Source organism: Lissotriton helveticus, chromosome 7 (genome assembly GCF_964261635.1).
Source record: "Lissotriton helveticus chromosome 7, aLisHel1.1, whole genome shotgun sequence".
In the NCBI taxonomy this organism is placed as follows: Eukaryota; Metazoa; Chordata; class Amphibia; order Caudata; family Salamandridae; genus Lissotriton; species Lissotriton helveticus.
The window spans coordinates 1,732,116,106-1,732,142,145 of record NC_136068.1 but is presented as its reverse complement, the minus strand read 5'-3'; positions in this window follow the sequence as shown (position 1 = coordinate 1,732,142,145).

Here is a 26,040-nt window from a genome sequence, read left to right as displayed (position 1 = left end):
TTCCGTTTTCCTTTGAAAGCAGCAATCTTTTCCAGTCAATGAGCCGAAATAACTCCTGGGCATTCACATAGATGCTACCTACAGGAAGGCAAGAACACAAAAGCGCAATACCAGTATGCCCCTAGGCAAACCAGGTTCCCAAGGAGAACAAAGGAAGTTTCCTTTATGGACCCGACATAGCACGACCAGAATAATCTTTACTGATAACTTGACACTGGTCAGGCCAGGATGAACAGGTATCACATCATTAAAAAACACAATAGTAATACTTACAGTGACAACAATAAGATCATTTTTTTTATTAACATTATTGCTACTACTCATATTAATACTATTTCTAGAGTATAGAAAATGCATATAAATGACACATTCTGTTATGAATAGTAATTAAAAGTGATATCTTTATGAAACCGGATTATTTGTTGAAAATGATGAGAACCTACTTCAAGAAATAATCACAATCCTTGTCAGGATGAGCAACCAATGTCAGTAAATAAACCTGTGCTTAACCCTCTGGTACCTTGGCACAAATCAGTCAGGCTTAATGTAGCGGAAATGTATAAACTATTTTTGAAGCATTACCCCACTAAAAAAGTGAAAAGAAAAGAGAATATCTTAATAAATGACCAGCCTGCCTCAATCACAGACCACCAACCTGTCAGACACCTACACTTCACCTCCCTCTCCCTTGCCCCCAGGGCCCGATTCCACAAAAGCAGATGCAATGACTGCACCTTCTCCTACCTGGCCGCCAAGACCTGGAATGGCCTCCCACTCCACCTCCGGACTGCACCCACCCAACAGATGTGCAGACATGGCTTAAAAAACCTGGATGTTCGACTGGCAACTCCCAGCAGCAACCCCCGTGCATGGATACCCTCACGGGTAATAAGCAGTGGTCTACAAATTGTTGATTGAATAAATAAAATGACACCAAAAAAACAAAAAATCCACTAAGTAGACTCAAAGATATACATTTTTAAAGTTGGATTTAAAAATAACGCCAAAAAGCAACATCGGTTATGTTGTTACTCTAAACCGGGCCTAAGTCAAAAGTTAAGATTGCCCTGATGGAGTGCAGGTCAGATACAAGGACCAGGTTCATCCCTGTTGAAAGTTTACCATCGTACTTAGAACATTCTTAGGAGAAAAGTTCTCGTTGACAGCGTCATTGGCAAGTGAAGCTGCTGGCTTGATCCAAAGAGGGGCTCATCAAATGGTGGCTGGTTAAAGAGCAGGACCTCAGTGAGATGATCGGCTCCAGCAGGAAGTTCAAGGCTCTTGATGTTGACAGTGGGCAAAGGCAGGTTGTTGCTTGGCATTGGTCTCGGTGAAATACTCTACTTTCAGGCTTCGATTAATTTCTGGAAGTCGAGATCTCTTCAGCGGGACAAACCAGCATGTTGTGTCTGACTGGTGATACAGTAACAATTCCGAGTTAGCCTCTGGTTCTTTACGGAGAAAAGTTTTGAAAACCTTCCTAAGAGTCTAGTTTGCAGTTTTTGGGTAGGCGGAGTACACTTCAACACCAACCAAGGGTCTAACACATGGGGAGCACCTATTGGAGGTTAGGACTCACTCTAGCAAAGGCAACAAGCAGGTCCCAGGGCAAGTCCCATAAACCACAGTGAGTAAAATGCCCACTTTCTAAAAGTGTAATTTCCAAACTAATACTTTAAACTCTTACTTTACAATTAAAGAGGATGTTAAATTATAATTAAGTGAGTGGGAGAAATATTTCTCCAGCTACTCCCAAACTAATTTAGCACTTATGAAATATAATAAGTTAAACCAGTATTAGTCTATGGGGTCCAGCCTTGACACTGTAAAAAAGCAATTTTGCAGGTTTTTCATTATCAGGACAGTAAAATAATAAATATACATGTCCGACTTGTTAAATACCATACCACCTGCCCTATGAGCAGTTAGGCCCTACCTTAAGGAAAGTTTAGGTTTGGCAAAGGGGTTCTTTTACAAAGTCTAAATCGCAGTTTAAAACCTCTCTACAGGTTGAAATGGCAGACGTGAGATATGTTTTAGTGTGCTACTTTAGTGGTGGCACAATGAGTGCTGCAGACACTAGTAGCATTTAATTTACAGGTCCTTGGTACTACGAATTTATATATAAATGAAATGTGTCAATCATGTATATGGCAATTTTACCATATTTAGAGGGAGCTTCTCATGCATTTTACCACTGGTTAACAAGGGTAAAGTGCACAGAATACTAATACCAACGCAAACAGGTTCCGTTACAGATAGGGAATACCATGCAAAAAGATAAACATTTCTTACAATACCCCTCTCCTGATGACCGTGTAAGCGACAATTATTCCTGGGTCGGAACATTTAGTGATAGGTCGGTTGGTTGGTCGACTTATGGGTTGTTTGCTGTCATGCAGCACCTGAAAGCCATGACACAGTTTGTGGTATGTGCTCTACCATTCATTGCTCAATCATTGCTGTGCAGATTTTGTTTAAGGAATTTTTGATCATGTATGTCTCAAAAGGAAGTTCTGCATCGTTTGCTACGCAATCATTTGTTTGCTAGATTTTTATGCCACACTCTTGCCACATTTTTCCACTGCACAGGTAATACAGACTCAGTGGTGCTCTTTTTGTTTATCTCTGCAGGATAAAAAGCTGAGTTAATTTCACTGGGATTGAAGTCTGCAGCCTTGTGTTACACACAAACCTCAATGCAGTGGTCGTGTAAATCTCTGAACTTTCTCATCTCTTAATAAAACACAATTGCCTGGAATCACAACTGTATTAGCATATGGCAGATGTCTTTAAACTAAGGGGCAAGTTCTTTTCAAAAGGGGATTTAATATATCCTGGGGAGCACAGACAAATCTGCTGAGAAACAGTACTTTCATTTACTGCAATAAAAGAGCAGAGGTGATCCCTCTGCACCATACCAAGGGCAGGGTTGTTTTCCGTCATATCTTGCGCTACCGGTGCATCACTTTTTTGACGCTCTGGTAATGCAGGGTGCAGAGCCATATCTACGAGGCCACGCAAAGCCACTTTGTGTGGCTTTTCATGGCTTCATACAAATGGTGTAAGGAAATGCAGCGCAAATTAATGCGTCGCCTTACACTGCATCAGGGGTACATTCCATGGGCGTTGCGTGGGTTTTCCCATGCAACACCAATGGATTTTGATGCATTCCCAGATTTATAAGGACATTTAAACCTGAGAATGTGTCAAAATCGTATGGGATAGTGCTCAAGTAATAGCATCCAGAAGTACAAGAAGCCTAAGGGGCACATGCATCATTGTAGGATTTTGCACTTCCGAAATTGCGAAAATTAAGGAATCGCAATTTAGGAAATGCAAAATCCTATGCATCAAGAAATCCTAAAAGTTTTTAGGATTTCTTAATTTTCGGAAATTGTGATTCCTTAATTGCGAATCGCAATTAAGGAATGGCATTACATTGATTCCTATGGGCCTAAAGGCCCATAGGAATCAATGCCGTTTTGCATTTCTTTTTTTTGGAATTCGCAATTTGTTGATGCATTGCAAGGGTGCAGAGGGGGGTCCAAAGGACCCCCCCCTGCACCCCTGAAATGCATTTTAAAGTGCATGTTTCACACACACATGTCCTTTGGACATGTGTGTGTGTAACATGACACTTTCCAAAATGCATTTTTGTGCTTTTTTAAAGAATTTCGCATATTAACACGAGGGTCAACCTTGTGTTAATTTGCACTTCCTATTTCAAAATTCGCATTTTTAAAAAAATTGATGCATTGCATTTAAGGAATCGCACAAATGCGATTCCTTAAATGCATTCGGATTTTTAAGAAATGCAAAAAAAAGCGAATTTTGAAAAATTGTTTCATGCATCCCAAAAACGTATTTAGGAAGTGCAAACGGCCGATTTTACCGATTCGCACCGTTTGCACTTCCTAAATAGGTTGATGCATGTGCCCCTTAGCCCTAGACATAGCCCTAGACAGCATAGGAGAGAAAGTTCCCCGAATGAAAAGGAGAGAGGAGATGGAAATTTAAACAGCGAGGAGCCTTCGGTAGGTTCTCTCTTAGCAGCACTTTCCTCTGAGATCAAATGTAGGTTTGAGGTGTCAGAATCAAATCAAAAGGAAAAGGCTAGCTTGCGAGAATCTGGAGAAAAAGATAGATGACCTAACTAATAGAACAGTTTTTCTAGAGAAAACAGTAAGTGACTTCAGAATCCGTGAAGGTTAACAGGGCAGAGATCGAGAGTGTAAAACTGGAAGAGCTAGAGCAGCAAGACAGGCTGGAGAGAATGGAAACTTCCAAAGACTAAATAATCTGTGGATCCTAAAGGTGCTGGAAGGGAAAGAGGGAGAAGATCTTAAGACACTTGTAGGCAAACTGATCAAAATGAATTGCTATTGGAAGAGTCAAGTGCAGGACATTGCCAAGGATATCCAAATGATCCCCAGGAACCTCTCAGGCTAAATACCAACAGAACGAAGCCAAGGAGAATACTGGTGAATGTTCTCACCTACACAGTAGAAGGCAAAGGGGCATATTACCAAGGGCCCTTATCGCAGCTTTAGCGGGACTTTTTCCCGCTAAAGCGGCAATAATTTTCTCGCCCAATTACCAAGCTGTCGCTAACACCAGTTAGCGACAGCTTGTAGGCGATAGCGAGCATTTTGGGGCCCACTTTGCATGTCTGCAGTAATGAGATTGCTTTCGCCCTTTTAATGATAGGCTGCCACTTTCTTAGGAACTCTAATTGAAATCTCAGGGCCAAGACGCCCACGGGCATACGTATGCGCTTTACAAATTGCAATAATAAATAAATAAATAAATAAATGTCTGCGATATTTATCGCTAATGACATGCAAAGTGGGCGTGCCAAAATGTTAGCGACTGAAAACAGTCACTAACATCGCTATCGCCTATGATCAACACAGGTGTAGTTTTGGGAATATTCGCGCTAAGCGCGAATATCTCCAAAAGCTAACGCCTGCCCTGACCAGTTCTTAGCCATGTTATCCAATGGGAGGTGGATAACATGGCTAAGAGCATTGTCACGCTAATGCGTGAATATCGCTGTATTGACAGCGATATTCACGCATTTCGCCTGATTTTTATCGCTTTTGAGATAAACCTTGCTAATAGCAAGTTATCTCAGCGATAAAAACAGGTGAAGGGCGGCGATAAAAATATTACCGCTAACCCTATTTAGCGATAAATATCGCTGTAGGTTGGCAATATGCCCCAAAATTCTGCTGAAGGCTTTGAGCAAGAAAACTTTGGATGTAGATGGGGTTAAGTGCTAAATTAGGTCAGACACGTCAAATCTCACCTCCAACCGACAATGGGACCTGAGAAAGAGGATTGATCAATTGAGGAATTGGGAGCCACTGTTCAGCTAACATTCCCAGCAGTTTTGAGAGTGATGTCAAATAACAAAATGTATAATTTCCGCTCGGTCAGGGGAGTAGATGAATTTATTGAGAGTATACAGTCAGAGGTTTGAGTATTCAAAATAAATTCTGGCTTTATATCAACAGAAAGAGTTATTATCTTCTTTTTCCATATTTTTTCTTTTTTGAAAGTAAGATAAGTCACACTTAGGGGGGACACCCACAAGGCGTAAGCCATGGTGAGTCAGGGATGGGTTCTCCAAGGGGGGGGATAGGGGTAGGGGTCACAGGCTGGGGAGCATGTGGGAGAAAAAAAAAGTCCTCAATGGTCTCAGTAAAACCATCAATATACTCAGTCAAAAAGGGAGATGGGAGAGAAGCAAACAGCACATGTAAACATTCTATCATAGAATGTTAACGGTTTAAGGATAAGGGGGAGACGGGAGAGGCTACTTCAGTATATATAAGATTGCCCAGCTCAGGTGATAATTATACAGGAAACACAGCTGACAAAAAAGAGTGTCTGGAGGTTTTTCAGGCAAAAAGATGGGTACAACAAGTAGTGTGCACAAGACACACATTGGTTACGAAGGGGGTGGCCATCCTGGTAAAGCAAGATGCAAAAATTACCATTGCAGAATACGTGTCAGACAGTGCAGGCAGATGGGTTATTGCAAAACTCAGGATACTGGGGAAATGTTTTACATTAGTTGGCTATTACAGACCTAATGAAGATGATATCACTCCCCTTGCGGAGGTATTAACAGAGCTATTGACCTTCCCGGATCCAATTATTATGGCAGGGGATTTTAATGTAGTTCTAGATAATTTTATCAATAGGCCCACGAACATCAGAGCTGCAAATCCCAAAATGGCAGGACAGATAAGGCGAATCGTTGAGCAAATGGGCCTTTGTGATATTTGGTGTCAGAGGGCGAAGTAAAAGAGAGGCTATACATATAACAACAGGAAATATTATCACTAGTCAAGAATCAACAATTTTTTAATTGACATAAACTTAAAAGACATGGTGCAAGATATCCGACATATAGGAGCGCATCTTTCAGATCATTCAGCAGTGATGCTAAAATTAAATATAACTGCGAATAACATCCAAACTAGGTGGACATTGGACCGCACTCTGTTATTGGAGGAGTAGGTTGTAGAGTTATTAAATAAGGAAACAAAAGAGTTTTTTTAGGTTAATCTAGGCTCTTCCTCAGTGGGAGTAGTGTGGGATGCAAATAAAGCCTATTTAAGAAGCAGATTAAGTAGTTTATCCGCGGCTAGAAGGAGGACTTATCAGGAAAAAGTTACAAGTCTAGAAAAGCGAATTTGAGAATTAAAAAAGAAACTGGTCACCTTAAAATTAGAGCAGAGTGACCTTCAGGTACCGCTGTTGTAAATAGCAGAGGCTAAAGCTAACTTAGAAAATGTATTAGAAGGCAGGGTTGAAAGAGATGGGAGGCTAGTGGACTAGCCCATTTTGAATATGGCGAGAGTTGTAGCAAACTGCTGGCATGGAAAATCAAAAGGGACCAGGTGAGGAACATAGTTAAGCTTATTAAATTAGAGCGTGCAGAAGCTGAGTTGAGTGGCAAAAAGGAGATGGAGGAAGTCTTTTTCAGGCACTTTGAAAATGTTTTTCAGGAAGAGGTGGAGATAACCGAAGAGGGGCTGAGAGATTGGCTTAAGCAGAAGCATTTCAATGTTCTAACGGAAGAAAAGAGTAGGGCTCTGTATATGAGGATAAACAGGAGAGAAGTGGTTCAAGCACTCAAGGATGGGAAACAGGGGAAACCCCTGGTCCAGACAGGATGCCTCATTAAAATTATAAAGTGCTGGCAGGTACGCTAGCACCAATATTGACGGAGATATTTAATGAGATGTTCTTGAAAGAAAAACACACAAGATGATGGACGGAATGTGGCACAATGGCAAAACATTCACCCCCAGTTACAGTTCTGAGTTTAATCCATCGTTATTTTGCTCACCAAGCCGCCCCAGTTCAGACATGGCCATATGCAAATCAGTCTCGACCCTGTGCCTCATGGGAACAGTCCAGCCCGAACTGCCAAGCCATGTCTTCCCTGGACCGGAATCAAGCCTCCTAGGACTGGTTTCTGGCTATCAGCCGTCTTCAGCCAGGATAGCTTGACTCCAGTGGCTTAGTGAGCACGGAACCCACGTCTGGGCATACCCTTACCACATAGGGTGAACAGCAAAACACACAAGATGATGGACGGAATGTTGCACAATGGCAAAACTTTCACCCCCAGTCACAGATCTGGGTTTAATCCATCGTTATTTTGCTCACCAAGCCACCCCAGTTCACACAGGGTCGAGACAGATATGCAAATCTGTCTCGACCCTGTGCCTCATGGGAACAGTCCAGCCCGAACTGCCAAGCCATGTCTTCCCTGGACCGGAATCAAGCATCCTAGGACCGGTTTCTGGCTATCAGCCGTCTTCAGCCAGGATAGCTTGACTCCAGTGGCTTAGTGAGCACGGGACCCACGTCTAGGCATACCCTTCCCACATAGGGTGAACAGCAAAACACACAAGATGATGGATGGAATGCTGCACAATGGCAAAACATTCACCCCCATTCCCTGATCTGGGTTTAATCCATCTTTATTTTACTCACCAAGCCACCCCAGTTCAGACATGGCCATATGCAAATCAATCTCGACCCTGTGCCTCATGGGAACAGCCCAGCCCGAACTGCCAAGCCATGTCTTCCCTGGACCAGAATCAACCATCCTAGGACCGGTTTCTGGCTATCAGCCATCTTCAGCCAGGATAGCTTAACTCTAGTGGCTTAGTGAGCACCGGACCCACGTCTGGGCATACCCTTCCCACGTAGGATGAACAGCAAAACACACTAGATGATAGACGGAATGTTGCACAATGGCATAACATTCACCCCCAGTCACTGATCTGGGTTTAATCCATCGTTATTTTGCTCACCAAGCCACCCCAGTTCAGACATGGCCATATGCAAATCAGTCTCGACCCTGTGCCTCATGGGAACAGTCCAGCCCGAACTGCCAAGCCATGTCTTCCCTGGACAGGAATCAAGCATCCTAGGACCGGTTTCTGGCTATCAGCTGTCTTCAGCCAGGATAGCTTTACTCCAGTGGCTTAGTGAGCACGGGACCCACGTCTGGGCATACCATTCCCACATTGGGTGAACAGCAAAACACACAAGATGATGGACGGAATGTTCAATGTTCTTGAAAGAAGCCAAAAATGCCAGAGTCATGGAAGGAGGCCATTATCACTCTAATTCTTAAACCAGGGAAAAGAGCTAAAAACTGCGATGCATTCAGACCAATCTCGCTATTAAACTGAGACTATAAAATATTTGTGAAAATCTTAGCGGGAAGGCTGAATGGGGTCATGGCAGATCTCATACATGAAGACCAAAAGTGGTTTATACAAGGGAGATATTTACAAGAATTGACATACACTCTAGTCAACTCTATATATCTGGCTACTACATATTATCTCCCCCTCGCAGTAATTGTGTTAGGCGCCACAAAAGCATATGATCGTGTCAATTGGGTTTCCCTACAAACAGTTATCAAATCTCTTAACCTAGGAGTACATTTTTGTAAAACACTTGCGGGTATCTATGCCTCACCAGTAGCAAGAGGGATGGTGAATGGCTCTTTGACAGTCCCTCTTAAAATGACCAGAGGTACGAAACAAGGTTGCCTTCTGTCGCCACTACTTTTCGATCTATATATTGAACCTTTAGCAAGGAAAATTAGAAAAGACACGGAGATCTTGCATTTCAGATTTAAGAGTTGGGAAAAGAAACTAGCCTTATACGCAGATGATCTCTTGATCTATAGGACACACTTGCAGATGACTATGAGCCAGCTTATGACAATAACATCGGACTTTGGCATGGTCTCAGGATATGAAATCAACTAAGGAAGGACAGAGATAATGGCCTGAAATATGGAGGAAGGGGTGGAAATAGTGAGAAGAGAGATGAGGTATTTAGGAATCAAGGTAATCCAAGACATTATGGAGCTGGCCGAGGTAAACTTTGAGAAAATCAAGAAGGAAGTGTGCAATCTGTTAGGAAATTAGTCACATGTCACACTCACCATCAAGGCCAGTATTTCAGTTACTGACCCTAATTCGAACCCCCCGCACAGATCTCCAGCGCCCACTCTTTTGACCATTTCCCACCTCCTAATGCACACTTCCTACAAGCCCTATTAATAAGGGTAAAATCTGGTTCCCCTAGGGACTGCTGCCCCCCTTATATTTTAAAGGAAATTTTCTCGGCCCTCTCCGGTTCCCATCCTGACCTTTCTCAATGCCTCTTTGTCACAGGGCATGGTTCCTAAAGCTTTAAAAGAGGCAGTAGTCGTACCCCTCTTGAATCCGGGTGGGGATCCCTCAATCCTTTCCAATTATAGGCCAATCTCCGTTCTCCCCTACTTGGCCAAGGTCCCGGAAGCCCATGTAACCACCCATCTCTCCAACTTTATTGAACAATCTAACTACTTGGATCCCCATCAAGCTAGGTTTTGCCCTGCTCATTCCACCGAGACTGTTATCACCGCTGTCGTGGATTCTCTTCGCGACAATGGAGATAAGGGAATACCTCAGGCCCTGGTCCTACTGGATCTCTCAGCCGCGTTCGACACGGTCGACAATGCCATTTTATTAGACCATGTCGAACAGGCCGGCATCTGCAACTCAGCCTACAGCTGGATTAGGTCCTTCCTAAGCGACCGCACTCAAGCGGCCTGCCTTGCCCCCTTCACTGCCCCCAAACTCCGGACCCCCTGTGGGGTTCCTCAGGGTTCTTCGTTGCCTCCCCTTTTGTTCCATCCGAACCTTGTTCCTCTGATCCAGTCCCTGGAAATGTTCAAGGCCGTCACATTTAATTATGCAGACGACCTTCAACTTATTTTTACAATAGACAATTCTCCCGAATCCATCAGGGAGTTCCAGAATACCATGCTGCACATTCGTCATTGGACGGACTCTAATCACCTAAAATTGAACCCCGACAAGACCGAATTAGTTCTTAATGGCAAAAGCCAAATATTCTGGGGTCCACATTATAGGCCTCCCGAACTCGGTCCCCAGCCCACCCCCTCAACCTCGGTAAAGAGCCTGGGAGTAGTCATTGATAGGGATCTGTCACTGAAAACCCAAGTAGGCATGGTGGTATCCTCCTGCTTTTACCAGCTTCGCAGGACTATGAAAATCAGTCGGAAGCGAACCCAGTCGGCCCTGATCCAGGTGGTGATAGCCTTAGTACTGTCACACCTGGATTATGCCAATTCCATCTACCTGGGCCTCCCTCTTTTTCTCCGTAAACGCCTTCAACTGGTGCAGAACCAAGCAGCCAGATTGATTCACCAGCAACCTCGTTGGCAATCAGCCAGGCCCCTGTTAAAACATCTCCATTGACTCGCTATCTCTCAACGAGTAGAATTTAAAACAGCATGTATCATCTTCAAATCCCTCCATGCTCGCAGTCCCCAGTTCATTAACATTCTTCTGCCCAGGTACATCCCTTCTCGCAACCTCCGGTCTGCCAATCTTCATCTTTTGGTTACCCTCACTTTCAAACTGCAACGTCAGGGAGGACGCAGGTTTTCGACCCTGGCTTAGAGACTTTGGAATTCCCTCCCTCTGGAGATCCGCTCTTGTACTGACCTCTTAATATTCAGGAAACAGCTTCAGACCTGGCATTTCACTCAGGCCTAGGCATAACCCTTCCATCCACCTGGGATCCTGCTAGTCAGCGCCATGAAACCTCTAGGTGTACGTGCGCTATATAAAAGGTTATTACCATAACATAACATAACACCATATTTGGCCGTGCTAATCTGACAAAAATGACTACCCTTCCAAAGTTTACTTTTCTCTTCGACTCAACCTTCTTCCTTTTAAGAAGGAGTGGTTCGAGAAGCTGCAAGGTCACATTAGCAGTGTTATATGGGCCTCTAAGGGTCCCCGCATAGCCTGGAAGAAGTTGAGAAGGAAAAAAGAGAAAGGGGGGCTAGCAATACCTGACTTACAATTCTACTCCTGGGCATTCTTGTTAAATAATGGGAAAATACTGTTGGATGGGAAACATCCTTTACAACGCAACTTTTACAACGCACTACCATTACGACGCAACTTTTACAACGCAAGTCATTACAACGAATTGCGCTGGATGGCGCTCTAGGATAGGGAATAGTTTAATTACTATCCAACACCTTCCCTACTATCAATGGGGACTGGAGTTGGAATAGTAAATTAAACTATTCACTATACAGCGCCCCCAACGCAAGTCGTTGTAACGACTTGCGTTGTAAAACCTGCGTCGTAATGGCATGCGTTGTAAAGTCATACATCCCTGTTGGATAGGCATGTGTGCTCAGAAATAGGCAGATTACTTGCCGAGATGTTAAAGGATGTAAAAGGTCGGAATTGTGGATTACTTCATAAGTACGCTGACCCCAAATACTACAAAAAAATAGATTAAAAATGCTACGGGGTATGGAAGAGACTTGGTACAGCATCAGAAGAAACCTAGAGTTGTAATACTTTGGAAATCTAGCGCCAAACTGGGACTCTTTGGGGTCCCCGGTCTGGACAAAAGACAAGTTGGCTGATCCACTGGGGGAAGCGGGCGTGCTAAGATGGGAACATCTAATTCATGACAGCCACTCGATATCCTAGGAAATGTGTAGAGAAAGGACGGCCAATAGAGTGTCAAGATTCAAATTTCTTCAAATACAGAGCTGGTATCAATCATCCAGTACGATGATTGGGGTGCCAAATGAACTCGAAGAGAGGCTGATGTCAGGAGTACCCATGAAAAAGGAAATATCTATCTGGTATTCGATTTTGATGGACCTGAAAGATGGGGAGTTGACGTTGCCATCGGAGTTATGGGGAAGGTGCTTGCCAGAGACTACGCTGGAGAACCTATGGCAAGTATCAATGTCTATGCTTTACAAAAGAGTAAAATCTGCCTATTTAAGGAAAACTCATCTTTTTACACTCCATAGGGCATACTGGACCCCACTGAGGCTATCAAAATTTGGAAACGGAGGAGATGTGGCTTGCCCAAAATGTAAGCAACTGAAGAAGGACGATCGCCATATGTTTATACATTGTCCTAGGATCCAGCAGTTCTGGGAGGACGTGAGTAGAACTTTGTCTGATATCCTGAAGCTACAAATCCAGGTAAGCGTTTTCTTGGTCTTTTTCGGATGTTTAGAGCTCCAGTTAAAAGAAGAGAGGGGGTACCGAAGTGCTTGTTCTACGCAATGTTGTTGGCACGCATGTCATGAGGATTGGATATTGGCCATAAAAAGCATTGCTAGTTTGGATATATCGGACAATAGAGAGAAAAGGTATGACTATTGGCAACTATTCATTCGCTGATTAGATGCAAGATGAAACAGGTCAGAAGAGGGGTCCAATGATTAAGCCTTCTCCGCCTCGGCTGGTGCACATCCTATCAGGCAGATATTGTTTGTAGGAATAGCGGTCAGGAAAAGGGTTTTCCCATTCCAAGGGCTGTTACGTTTTGAATTCCTTTTTTCTCATTTCCATCAAAAGAGCAGGAAAACCCAGGAATGGGCAATAGAATGGTGTTTCTGAGGCAAATAAGGACAAAAAACAGGACAAAACATAACATATGCCTCGACAGGCGAGGCGTAACGAAGAGAAATAACTTTATTTCTCCTCGTTTTTTTCCTCTTTCTGTGTGTGCTGCTTCTGCAGCACGCATAGCAAGGGGAAACCCCCTCCATGGATTGTTTTTGTGCTGGAAGGAACCCCATCTTGCACAAAAACAATCATATCAACAACTCTGACCCCTTGCACCATTGTGCAAGGGGACACATGCTGGCGCAAGGTAACCAAACAGCGCAAGAGCAGTGGGAAAGGACATGAATGCCCTGTACATCATGAATACTGTGCATTCCTGCCCTTTCCTTTTGACGCAGGGCAGCACAGCAAGGTGGCGTGCTGCGCTGCCCTGCTCTGCACCAAAAACTCGAACATGAGACCCTCAGGAACTTATTTACAAGGAGTCTGCACCGCCATTGCATACTTTTTTCAATGCTTTGGCAGCAAAGTTGGTACTCCATATTTATAAGGTGACATATTTGGACCAATGCGTCGGTTTTTCCATGCCTGCATCGAAAAATACCTGCTCCAGAACTGGCTGCGACACACAGATCCTAAAATGTGCAACGTAGGCCTTCCCTCACAAATTCTAACATAGAACTGATGCCGTGATATTTATGGTTTTCAGAAAAAGTCCTGCCTCATCAGCAAGCGGCGCGCAGAGCCTGAAATGCGTCAAAATTCCAATGCCTCAGTAACCCAGCCGTGGGAAATGACGCATTGGCTGTGGTATTGGAATGTGACCAACTGATGTCACTCAAAAAAACTGTAGTGAATAATTAAATCACATCCCCTCAACTAGTAGTAGGATATACATGTATTAATCATGTTTCGGGCCGTTTGAGCAACCTGGGATTATGGCTCCTAATATATTTTCATCCACTGCAGCAATTCAATGTGACGCTGCATACTGCATGTAAGGGACAGGCCAGGATTGCCACATAGCCTTATAGGAATGGGTTCCCAAGTACAGCCAAGCCTACTCCAAACTACAAAGGTTAAGAGACATTGTCACTTGACATTACATTAATAACTTGGAAGGATGGAATTAATCCAAATATGAGTAATAGCATTTAGTTTATAGGTTAACAGCCACCGGCCATCTGTATTCTGTTATTCATTTATTCATTTTTGTATTTATTTTTATTTATTTATTTATTTATTTTATTTTTTTTCGCTTTGTTGTGGAGATTAAGATAATAGTATGTTTTTTGTTCTTATTATAATTGACTGTGTATCCTATGTACTGTTCTGGTTTAATAAAAAATAAAAAATAAACATTAATAACTTGTATCCACTTACATTAAAGCTTCACTGAAAGTACACTGAAAAGTGTTGCATCTGTGTTTTACCGCAACAATGTGACACTTTTCATAAATAAGGCCCTGAGTGTTTACGAGATTAATTGGTGGAGAAGTAACACAGGGCCAAGTGCCGATTGCCAGCTGTGTACAATGATGCTACAAAACAAACTGCAATAATGAAGATCAGTGTTTGTGAAAATGTCTTTGAGGCTCCCCAAAAGGCCCTTATACCTTTTTCTTTTGCATTCCTTGCTTACAATACCTATTGTAAGGAGAACTGAACGCTGAGTATTGCTTTTTGGTTATTCTTTTCATTTATTTCCCTTTGCCCCACGATCTTACTTGAAATTTTTGTCTTGCTTGCTATGATTTACCCAGAATATATCCAGGGCCACTGGAATTCTGTGATTCGGTGGGCATGGCTTTTTTTTGCATTTTCAAGGATTGGCTGCATTTGCCTCATAATCCATTATGTACTGCACATTCTGACAGAATCCTTTGTACCACTGACCACTTTGATCACCAGCGTGCATGGGGACAATTTAATTTCGAAATTATACAAATCCTCTATGTCACCCTTACCTGCAAGAGACACTAAAATCAGGGAAGTTTGGGAGCGTGACTTGGGTCACCCGATTGATGATGACCAATGGGCGTTCTGCTGCTCGCAAATTAAGGAAGTATCATTAAATAGCAAGCATAAATGGTTGCATTTTAAGTTTCTGTGGAGAGCCTACATGTCCCAGGCTAAACTCCACTCCATTGATCAATCCAGACCACACACATGGCCTAAATGTGGGGCTTTCCCCGCTGACTTTGCCCACATGACTTGGAATTGTACGAAAATTGCTGCATATTGGAGGAAGATATACGAGGTATTATGTAAGATGACTGACTTAGACATGCAGGCCACGCCACAGGTGGCTTTGTTGGATTATGCTTGCAGCATTTCTAAAAAGTTGCGCGTATACGCCTCAATGGCGCTACTACTGGTGAAAAGGGAAATAGCTGTGACCTTGGTAGTAGGAGAGTTCCGACCCAAAAAGTATGGTTAAGAAGCTTAATTTATTGTAACACTAACAATGATTTATTTTCCTCTATATTGCCTACGACCTCTAGACCTAAGGACATCTGGGGGCCCCTGAACACCTATCTCTTGGCAATTGCGCAATCCTCTTCATCACGATCTCCATCTGGGATAGTCCCCAGTGGAGTGGGTTAGTTTTCTAAGGAACTAGATTGTAGTGTATTTTCAGTGGTTTTACCTGTAAGTGGTTACTGTGTCCTGTTTTTTCAAAGGTCTTGATGTGCATGGGGTGGGAATTCATTAGTGCTTGGACAGGTGTCAAGAGCAGTTATGGTGCAATGTGCTTTTTATTACATCAAATATTGTGCTGTGAATAAGTACTCAATGAATAGTAAGTAAGTAACTTTATTAACTGTGCGATTACTTAAAATCTTTACAGTATAAAACACATAAACAACACCCCCCACCCAAAGTACTCAATGAATATATTTGTTGAAAATGATAAAGTTAAAAAAATGTACAACACATTCTGCAGCTTTTAACAACAAAATGTTGCTTCTTTCTCAAAGGGACCAAAAGTTACTAAAAATGTGGAAACGTATTTGCGCACAGTGGAAGAACATGCTCAAAGGTTAACTTCATCTTCCACAGACTGATTTTTGTATTTGGTTGTTAAACTGGTACAAATGAGGTAAAATATTTGCCCAGACAGTATTACTATGTTCAAAAATGACAAAATAATGAAGTATTACTATCAAAAATTGAAAAATATGCGGCATTATGCTCCACAATTTGCCTCTTCTTGCCACATAATTTAGTCATCCCTGTAGCATAAATCGGTGCTCCCCTGCTGCTTAATTCCGGTGGACCGACCTATTTCCCTTCAGGCATTTAGTGTGAGAAGCTGAAAGATACTATTGCAAATTCCTCTAGCCCCATGTTTTTCTTAAGTTAAAAAAAACGTTATTATTTTACTGAAAAACAATAACAGGTGAGCATTGTCAACAATGAGGGGCACTGAGATAACTAGGGAAACACAGTCTTACACAATGCTGATTCATAAACACAAAGATAATACAGTTCATCTCAAAAGCATCAACGTGCACTTCGTACAGGGTACAGCACCCAACCAGCATGTGGTAGTGGTACCCACCGTATACCTATTCACCTCCGTCAGACAAAGGCGATTCACTGTAGCATCTCTATCCTAAGGGGTACCCCCTCCCGTCTCCCAGGAATCTATACAGAGTTCCCCAAACCTCCAGGTCGGATCGCAGTTTAGCATCTGTTCGAGTGCGATGGAGCTGCAGTCCCTCAGCCATCACCCACTCCGAGACAGCCCGGACCCACAGACCCACCATGGGGGCCCTCACTCCCATCCAGGTGAATGCAGCCCTCCTAGCCAGCCGGAAGCAGCGTTACGCCACCCTGCGCTTCTTGGCTGAGCAATCTCCCCAAACAAGCAGTGCTGACGGACTAGTTCACACGCCAGGGCAACGGTACGCTGTAGCAGAGCCCCCACTTCCGACCAGAAGCCCCCCTCACCTGCAGACAGACAGCCCCACGCCATATGTGTAAAATCCATATTCACAACGCTGCACTGCGGGCGAGCAGGCGACCTCTCCGAGCGACCCCCATGCAGTTTTACCAGGGTCATGTGTGTTTGATGCACAATGTTGAAATGGATCAACTTAAAGCGTGTGTTTCTAGACACAGACCACAAAGTCACTGTCGTCTGTGTCCAGTCCGCGTCTGACAATGCGGCTCCCACATCCGCCACCCAGGCGTGAGGGACAGCCTAGAGGGACCCGTATTTGCCTTAGTACCATCTTGGCCTGCATCGCCTCATATATGATATATCAGGGAGACGAAAGGCCATCCGTTCTGCTTTGCCACCTCCGCCAGGTTTGCATCCTGCAGGAATTTATCCTGGATCCAATCCGAAGTGCAGCTGCGCATCCTCAAAGGGGATGAACATATTATTAGGATACAAATACCCGCCCGTTTCAGACCCCCACATGCCAAGCCTGGTGATACCACATGGGCCCCTACACCTGATGGAGCAGGGCCAACCCCCGCATTGGGAGTGCGCTGTGAGAGGGGGCCCTCTTGGTCGACATTCTCTGACGCATAATGCAAGGGGCCTCGACCGGCCCCCCGGCCGCACCGTCAACAACTCCGGGAGCCTACCATTCTCCACCAAACCCCACCAAAATCAGCATTTAAGTATTTAACCTGCCTGCAGTATTTAACTTTTATAGAATAAATCATTTATTCTATATGTGAGAACACATTTTTGTCATCTTGCGAGACCCCATGAATTTTTTTTTCGCACAGAGGTTGTGGCATTACAAAGGTGACCGTCGCTGTAAAGTAATGCCCGGCTGGCTGAATACAATATTTGTAAAAAGTTTGAATGATAAAGTTTAGTTTCCTCAAAATCTCTTGCCTCTGTTCCTGCAGTTCTGTAGCTCTGTTTATATAAAGGGGCACTGTCTTCCAACCTTATAGGACTGATTTTATCGATGCATTTATTTAATCTTTTCATAGAGCGCACAACTATCTACCATGGGTGTCTTGGCGCTGTAGCGGCAGGTTCCACGCTGCTGCACACAAAGATTGGTTCAGAGTCATCTGAAATCGATGTACTTTCAATAGTTTTCAAAAGCTGCGGTGATTGGTCGTTGAGCTCAGCAGGGAGGTTATGCTTTGGTGATAATGACTTTAAAACGCTTGCCCTGCGGGAGCATGGGACGTCATAAGACTCACAGGTCCGGCAAGATCATCGGATCCGTAGAGACCTTGGAATGATGAAGAACTGGGCAGGCCCCGTTAAGATTCGAATCCGTGCATTAACTTCAAGTTCTCATCCTTTTCCACCCTTAAACTCTGTGCGATGTTCTCATGCTCTCTGCTGGTGTCTCAGCTCCCGGATCTGCCAGGGCAAGGACATTTACTTCGGGATTTGTGTATTTCGTATCAAGTGCCCTCGACTATGGATTCTAAAGCTATTGTAAGTCCCAAGCAGTTCAATAAACAGAGGGAAAAAGAGAGCGAGAGAGAAAGATAAAAGAAAATGACGACACTACCTCTTGGAAGTACCATGGGCTTTTCTGCATCGATACATAGGGGTATATTCGTAGCCAGGCATTAGGATGCCCGTGGTGGCCCCTGAGTTTGGTGCCACCAGCAGCCTAATCTAAGGGGGAGGGGGCTTCTGGGAACGGCCGCAGGTAAGAGCAGCGTCGCCCTCTGCCCCAAAAACTCTTGCCACCTGAGAGCAGACCACCCCCTTCCCTTGCTACATCACTGTATTTACAAGAAAATGGTGCAGCACAGTGCCGCAAGCAATTTTGCTGTGCCGAGCTGCGCAATATTCTGAGTGCTAGAATGTGCCATATTTACAAATACTTTGCATTCCTGTACCCACCCCTATGCCGGCGCAAAAAAAAGCAGCCTAGCGCCAGCGCAGCAAGGTGCAAGGGTGCCTGCTTTGCAGGGATGGTTATTGTTGTCAGGAAGGGACAAAACAATCCTCAATGGCGTTTTCCTCTGTAATGCACATAGAAAGAGCAACAAACAAGTAATTTTCCGCGTAGCCCCACTCTTACATCTCCCCTGGGGAGGTGTATGTTGTTGGCTCTGCCACAGATTAACACATCCTTGTAAATCTGGTGCAGCATCAAAAAGCAATGGGTGTTGCTGGAGAAAACTGCGTCAAGGAGGACCATATTTACAAGGTGGCGTTAAGCATATGGAGCAGCGCGCCACTGCAATGTTGCAAAAAGGGATGCTCCAGTGGCGCAATGCCCTTGTAAACATGCCCCATAGCTTCTTTCGTCTGCTTTTGTGCCCTAAGGTAGTGTGTGCTTTATTCATTAGAACACATGCACTCTCACCTGATGACACCTTCGATATTGGGGCCTGGTTTCAGATGCGCAATTAGAGTCAATTTTCGGGGGGGGGGGGCTAAGAATATATTTCGGGGGGGGGGGGGGGCGCTGAATCTTTAGGCAATTGGCAGAGTCGAGCTGCAGGGGCCCTTAGAAGGGGTGAAACAACAACAAAGCTCCATTAACAGGCACAAGGTATTTTAAAGACCTGTGAAGTGCTCGGGTGCGGCTGTGAGCGTGCCCGGAAAGTGTCTCCTCCCAGGCTGCCACACAAGACGGGGTGGGGTGAGGGCTGAAGCCCTTTGAGGCCAATGGGTGTTGCGCGCCTGCCTGGTTTAGAGTTGGGTGGTAATGAAAAATGCCCAGACTTTCTGGAATCAATGCTTGCTACAGTGGAATGAACCACCGGTGGATTTTCCTCCTCCCTCGTGGATGTCATTGTGGAGGAAATTCCCCCACAGATGCTTCCGTGGGTGTGACACTGCCCCCAGAACTCAGAAGACTGTGCAATGTGAGCCAACTCTGTGCCAGGCCCATGGTGTCAACCTGGTCTGAATCTGGGGGCACTGGGGTGGTCTGCCTTGTGCATAATAGTGAATTATTTCATGTGCCGCTTGTAGCGCACAAGTAGCTTCATAGCGCTCCCACAGCTCGACATAAAACATTATGAAATCTGAACCTAAAGTCCCATCCATGCATACGCTACATGCTGTGTGGGGGCAGTGCATCTGCCGGCCCCACAGGCCTGAGTCAGAGGGGAGCAGAGGTGTCACGGTGGGGTGCCCCCCACAGTGCTGTCCTGAACTTCACTAGCAGTTCACAGAATCAACCAAGACAAATAGCTGAGGCCACTTCTGATGTCAGGCCTTGTGAATACAACATACAACAAAGTAAGTGCGTCTATACCAGTGCTTGAAATGGATAAATAGAAGTGCAGGCACTCTGTACCAGAGTACCTGCTTGTTTCTGAGAAGTGCCGGTACTCTCCAATTAAAAGTATAGTATTTCTCTTGAGGGGATGGAATGACAGAAACAGCAAAATACAAGTCGGGAGGCACACTATGCTAAGCACAGATTTCTTGCTTAGGTGTTGTTAAGTCACGCCCTTAATTACATTGGCCACGCCCCTTCGAGAGACCCCCGAACCCCATGAGTATTTTAATTCCACTTAACGCCCTGGCTGAAACCATGGTTATCCTGGCACGCGAACGTTCTTACAACATGCAAAGCTAGCACCTACCTCTTCAGCCTGAAGCAGCCGGCACCGCTCCTCCGCTGGCACCCGTCCTCCCCTGGGTCCGTGTGGGGAGCAGGGCCGCCCTTCAGCGCGCTTGGAGGGCCGGTGAGATAGTCCTTGCAGCGACGGCGGCTGGGCGGGATCTGCTCGCGGACTCTGAATCACTCGCTCCTCCTTTCACTCAGACGCCATGTGTGAGCCTCGTTCCTTATGAATAAAGGAGGGACATTACTGACTGGGCGCACAGAGCGGCAGACCAGCACCCCTCCGCAGGGCCGGCTGAGTATTGGCTCTTCCCAGCAGGGTTGCTATGTGTCGGAAGGTGGCCCTGGGACTCTGTCGCCCCGGCACTCCTCGGCGAGGCTGGGATCTCTTGAACAGTTACCGGCACGATCACGATGGGGGCACTTCTCAGCAGCACCGGCACCGTACAGGAACTCCGCTGCAAGGATGGAGTCCATTTAAAAGCTCAGTAGCGAGCGACTCATGTCCGCATAACCACTATCTTAGATGAGCCAGTACCGCTGTTTCCACTGTTTCTGAGACAGGAGGAGCGCGGGCGCTTCTCGACGGAGCGGCATCCTAACATGCCACAGTGCGAGCACTTCTGAGTGGGCTGACATCCTTTGAATAGTAAAGCACTGATGCTCGTCGACTAATCTGCTATCTGTTGAAAGGAGTGTACTGTACTGTCACTTCACACTGTGATATCTGTTGAAAGGCGTTGTACCGGTACATGTCAGAGGATGCTATCTATTGTAAGGCGCGGTGCCGGCACTTCACAGAAGAATCTTCCAGGGCGGAGCTCCGATACTTATTCACAGACCTGTTGATGGTGGAAGTGCACAGTAAGGACCAGGGCCGGTCCTAGGCCTTCTGAGGCCCCGGGCGAAAGGGAAGATGCGAGGCCCCCCTAATTGCATATTGCGTCACAAGAAGTGACATCACAGAAAGCGACATCGTAGTACTATTGATCTTATTTGGCATCACGGAAGCTAACTAATGTGGATATCAGTAACATTGACAAAAAGTGGCATCGTCATTTACATTGCCATTAGCTTAATATCTGTAGTCACTCTGCAGTCCCTAGCACTCCATAGCACTCCCTAGTCACTCTGCACTCCCTAGTCACTCTGCACTCCCTAGCCCTCCCTTGCACTCTGCACTCCCTTGCACTCTGCACTCCCTAGCACTCCCTAGTCCCTCTGCACTCCCTAGCACTCCCTAGCCACTCTGCACTCCCTAGTCACTCTGCAGTCACTCTGCCCTCCCTAGCACTCCCTAGTCACTCTGCACTCCCTAGCACTCCCTAGTCACTCTGCACTCCCTAGTACTCCCTAGACACTCTGCACTCCCTAGCACTCCCTAGCTCCCCCTAGCACTCTGCAGTCACTCTGCACTCCCTAGCACTCCCTAGTCACTCTGTACTCCCTAGTTATCCTGTGAGTTTCAGCCCTTCCAATGAACAATGGGCCAGGAAAGGCAGGGCGAGGGTAAAAAAACAGAGCTTGCTATGACAAACACTTGGCAGAGGTGAATGTGTTCCAGAGGCATGCTCGGTACCTTTCTCCAATCTACACAAAGTATCTTACAGTCTCCTACTTCCACAAAACCAGTCCTTACCACTCCTTTTTTAGTTATATAGCATAGCCATGCTAGCTTTACCTTTAAGAGGTCAACATCAATAGTTATGGCACTTGTCACTATTGGGGCTTTTTTTTGCTCAATCTTGTGATGTATTGTAAGAACTGCCTGATTTGCAATAAGCAGCTATTCCTGATCCACATTTTAGGGCGATTCCTCTCTGGTTGTGAAAGACTTATTGTGAGATTACAAGGAGCATAGAAGGACTTGCAGCCCACCCATTTATTTCCATTGGCCAGCTTTACTGTCACTCTTGTTTACCTGCTTCCGTTTGAATGGCTTGCCTTGCCCATCTTATGTCTATCACTCCCCTGGAACATATGCAATTTACTTTTACCCTTCCACTTCTACTTTTAAGGAATTTCTTTCTTCTTTTTTCTCAAGCCCTCCAAAAGAATGCATGTGTTTTCAAGCTGTCTCCCTAGTGTGCTTCTCTTCCCCTGTCATGCTCGATGTTGCTCTTTCAATCCCAATTGCTTCTCTCCCTCATCCTTTTGTGATGCACTCACAATTGTGCTCTTCTCCTCCCTTGTTGCTTTTCAGCCGTGTGCTTCTCTCCCCATCTCGCTGTTCCTCTCTCTCTCTCTCGCATGTTTGCTTTCCTCCTTCCATTACCCATGCCCTCCCTGTTCCAACTCGGATTGCAAAATAAAAGTATTAAAAAAATGTTCCTGAGTCATTTTGTAGGTGTGCAAAAGCATGGTGCACCTACATTCAAAATGACGGAGCCGTCATAGGAATTTTATTATTAATATTCTTTAGCTATGCTGCACTGTAGAGCCGGGTTAAAAGCCATTGGCAATAACAAATAAGTCACAAAATGCAAGACCTGTTGGCTTTGCCATTAAATCGGTAATACCGAGCACAAATCTGGAGTGGATGGGATACTTAACGCATTGACTAGGGAAACTTGAGGGCTTTGCGGAAAACCGTGGGACAGCGAGCAGATGCGAGCAGGAGTGTGTATGAACTTTGGGAGGGGGGAGTGGCAACTATTCAGAGACCATCTCCACATTCTGAAGTGAAGCCCTCACAAATAAAGTAACATTTTTTTTCAAATTCATGGGGTAGAAAGAGGTTTAAGTCTCGCCCTATGAAACGTAAGCGCTTTGCCCGACCCGTATGGACTCCTTAAACCAGACATTTCTCTATAAATTAAAGCTTTTTGCTTGCCAGAATTTGTTGGCACACATACAAAAACAAAACACACGTTTCAGAATGCAAACGTTGATATCTACAACATAAACGTTTTTATGGTGGGGCTACTGGGTAAACAGGGTGCCACCTTCTTGACTTGTTAAATATGTCAGGCATTTATTCCACATGCGCGGAAACAAACTGCAAGATGAGACCTTTCTTCCTGTTGTACAAAAGGAAATTACAGCCATGCCTGCTGTCAAGGATAACAAATGACTTAACGCCAGTTGATCTGGCTGCTCCCTCCTCCCTTCACCCACCTCCTCTTACCTGTGTCCGGCTGGTGCTGCCAAGAAACAAAGGGGCCTCCGTTGCCTGGAAACAAAATGCAGAAACAGAGCCTAGAATGGCCGGTACTTATCCGAGGCGCTGCCCCACCCCTGACATTGTGAGCCAACATAATTGCTGGCCCAGCTGTTATGCCGCCCCCAATCCGTTTGCACCTTCCCCCACCTGCAATGTGATGTGATCAGGTGAGGCAGGGGGCCCTGTAGTGAGCTGTGAATGTGTGCCTTTCACGGGGGCGCGATCAGGCGAGGCAGGGGGCCCTGTAGTGAGCTGTGAATGTGTGCCTTTCACGGGGGCGCGATCAGGCGAGGCAGGGGGCCCTGTAGTGAGCTGTGAATGTGTGCCTTTCACGGGGGCGCGATCAGGCGAGGCAGGGGGCCCTGTAGTGAGCTGTGAATGTGTGCCTTTCACGGGGGCGCGATCAGGCGAGGCAGGGGGCCCTGTAGTGAGCTGTGAATGTGTGTCTTTCACGGGGGCGCGATCAGGTGAGGCAGGGGGCCCTGTAGCTGTGAACGTGTGACCTTTCACGGGGGCGCGAGGCCCCCTGAGCGCGAGGCCCTGGGCGGCTGCCCACACTGCCCATGCCTAGCGCCGGCCCTGGTAAGGACCCTTCACAGAGGATTTGATCTCTTTGAGGGCGCAGTACGGGCACTGCGCAGAGGATACTCCCTGTTTGAGGGCGCAGTATGAGAACGGCCCCTGGTACCGGCGCTTCTTGGAGGGTTTTATCTGTTGAAGGGCAGGGTACCGGCACTCCCCTATTGAAGGGCGCAGTATCAGAGCTTCTCACAGGATCCTTTAAGTATAAGGGCGCATAACGACACTTTATCACAGACCTGCTGTCTGTTTCAGGGCTCACTACTCGCACCTCTCAGAGGACGTCATCAGTTCCAGGGCACAGTAAGGGCACTTCTCAGACATTCCTGGATCGGGCGCCTCCTCTGCTTGTCTTTCTGACCCCGTTGCCAGGTACCCAGGTCACAATCATCCTCGGCTGGTCCCAGAGGCGCAACTAGAGCCACATTTCGTGAGGGGGGGTGGGGCTAAGAAAACAATTAAGGGGGTGAGGAGGGGGCTGAAACTTTAAGCAATAGGCAGAGTGGAGCGGCAGGGGTTCTTGGACGGGGTAAAACAACAACAAAGCCTCATTAACATGCACATGGTCTTTTAAAGACCTGTGAAGTGCTTGGGTGCGGCTGTGTGCCTGCCCGGGAGCTGTCTGAGCCCGGGCTGCCACACACAACGGGGGGCGTCTGAAGCCCTTTGATTCCAATGGGTGTTGCATGCCTGGCTGGTCCTGGCTCAGCCCGGTGCCACGTGCTCCTCCTCTGGTGGTCTCTGAAGTTTCAGGTGCCCAGGCCAGAGTCCACCTCGGGTGGTCCTTGCTGAGTCCGTTGCCAGGTGCCCTAGCCGGAGTCCTCCTGGGTGGTCCTTCCTGAGCCCGGTGCCAGGTAGCCAGGCCGGAGTCCTCCTCGAGTGATTCTTCCTGAGCCTGGTGCCAGGTGGCCAGGCCGGAGTCCTCCTCGGGTGGTCCTTGCTGAGCCCGGTGCCAGGTGGCAGGGCCGGAGTCCTCCTCTGGTGGTCCTTGCTGAGCCCGTTGCCAGGTGCCCTAGCCGGAGTCCTCCTGGGTGGTCCTTCCTGAGCCCGGTGCCAGGTGGCCAGGCCGGAATCCTCCTCGGGTGGTCCTTGCTGAGCCCGGTGCCAGGTGACCAGGCGGAAGTCCTCTCGGGTGGTCCTTGCTGAGCCCAGTGCCAGGTGCCGTAGCCGGAGTCCTCCTCGGGTTGTCCTTCCTGAGCCCGGTGTCTGGTGGCCATGCCGGAGTCCTCCTGGGTGGTCCTTCCTGAGCCTGGTGCCAGCTGGCCAGGCCAGAGTCCTCTTAGGGTGGTACTTCCTGAGCCCGGCGCCAGGTGCCCTAGCCGGAGTCCTCCTCGGGTTGTCCTTCCTGAGCCCGGTGCCAGGTGGCCATGCCGGAGTCCTCTCGGGTGGTCCATGCTGAGCCTGGTGCCAGGTGACCAGGCGGGAGTCCTCTTGGGTGGTCCTTGCTAAGCCACTCCAGAATGTGGAGACTGCCAGCCTTGTCCACTACTGCCAGCCCTGTCCATCCTCCTACCCATCTATTGGCAGATAGTCTGGACTCAGTGTGTAGTACAGAAAAAGTAACAGAGCTCTACAAAACAAGCTTAAATGTTGAGCCCAAAAATGAGCACACAAACCTAATTATTATGCAAAACTGATGTTATTACGTCTCACAACAATACTTTTTTTCTTGAATAAGAAATAACTTTATCAAAAACCCCTCCCTCACATCCTCAACCTGCTTACACAAAAATCATTAAGACCCCCAATAGCTCATCTATCTCACTCATTCATACCATCATACTCAATACCTCTCATCACACCTAAAACCAAG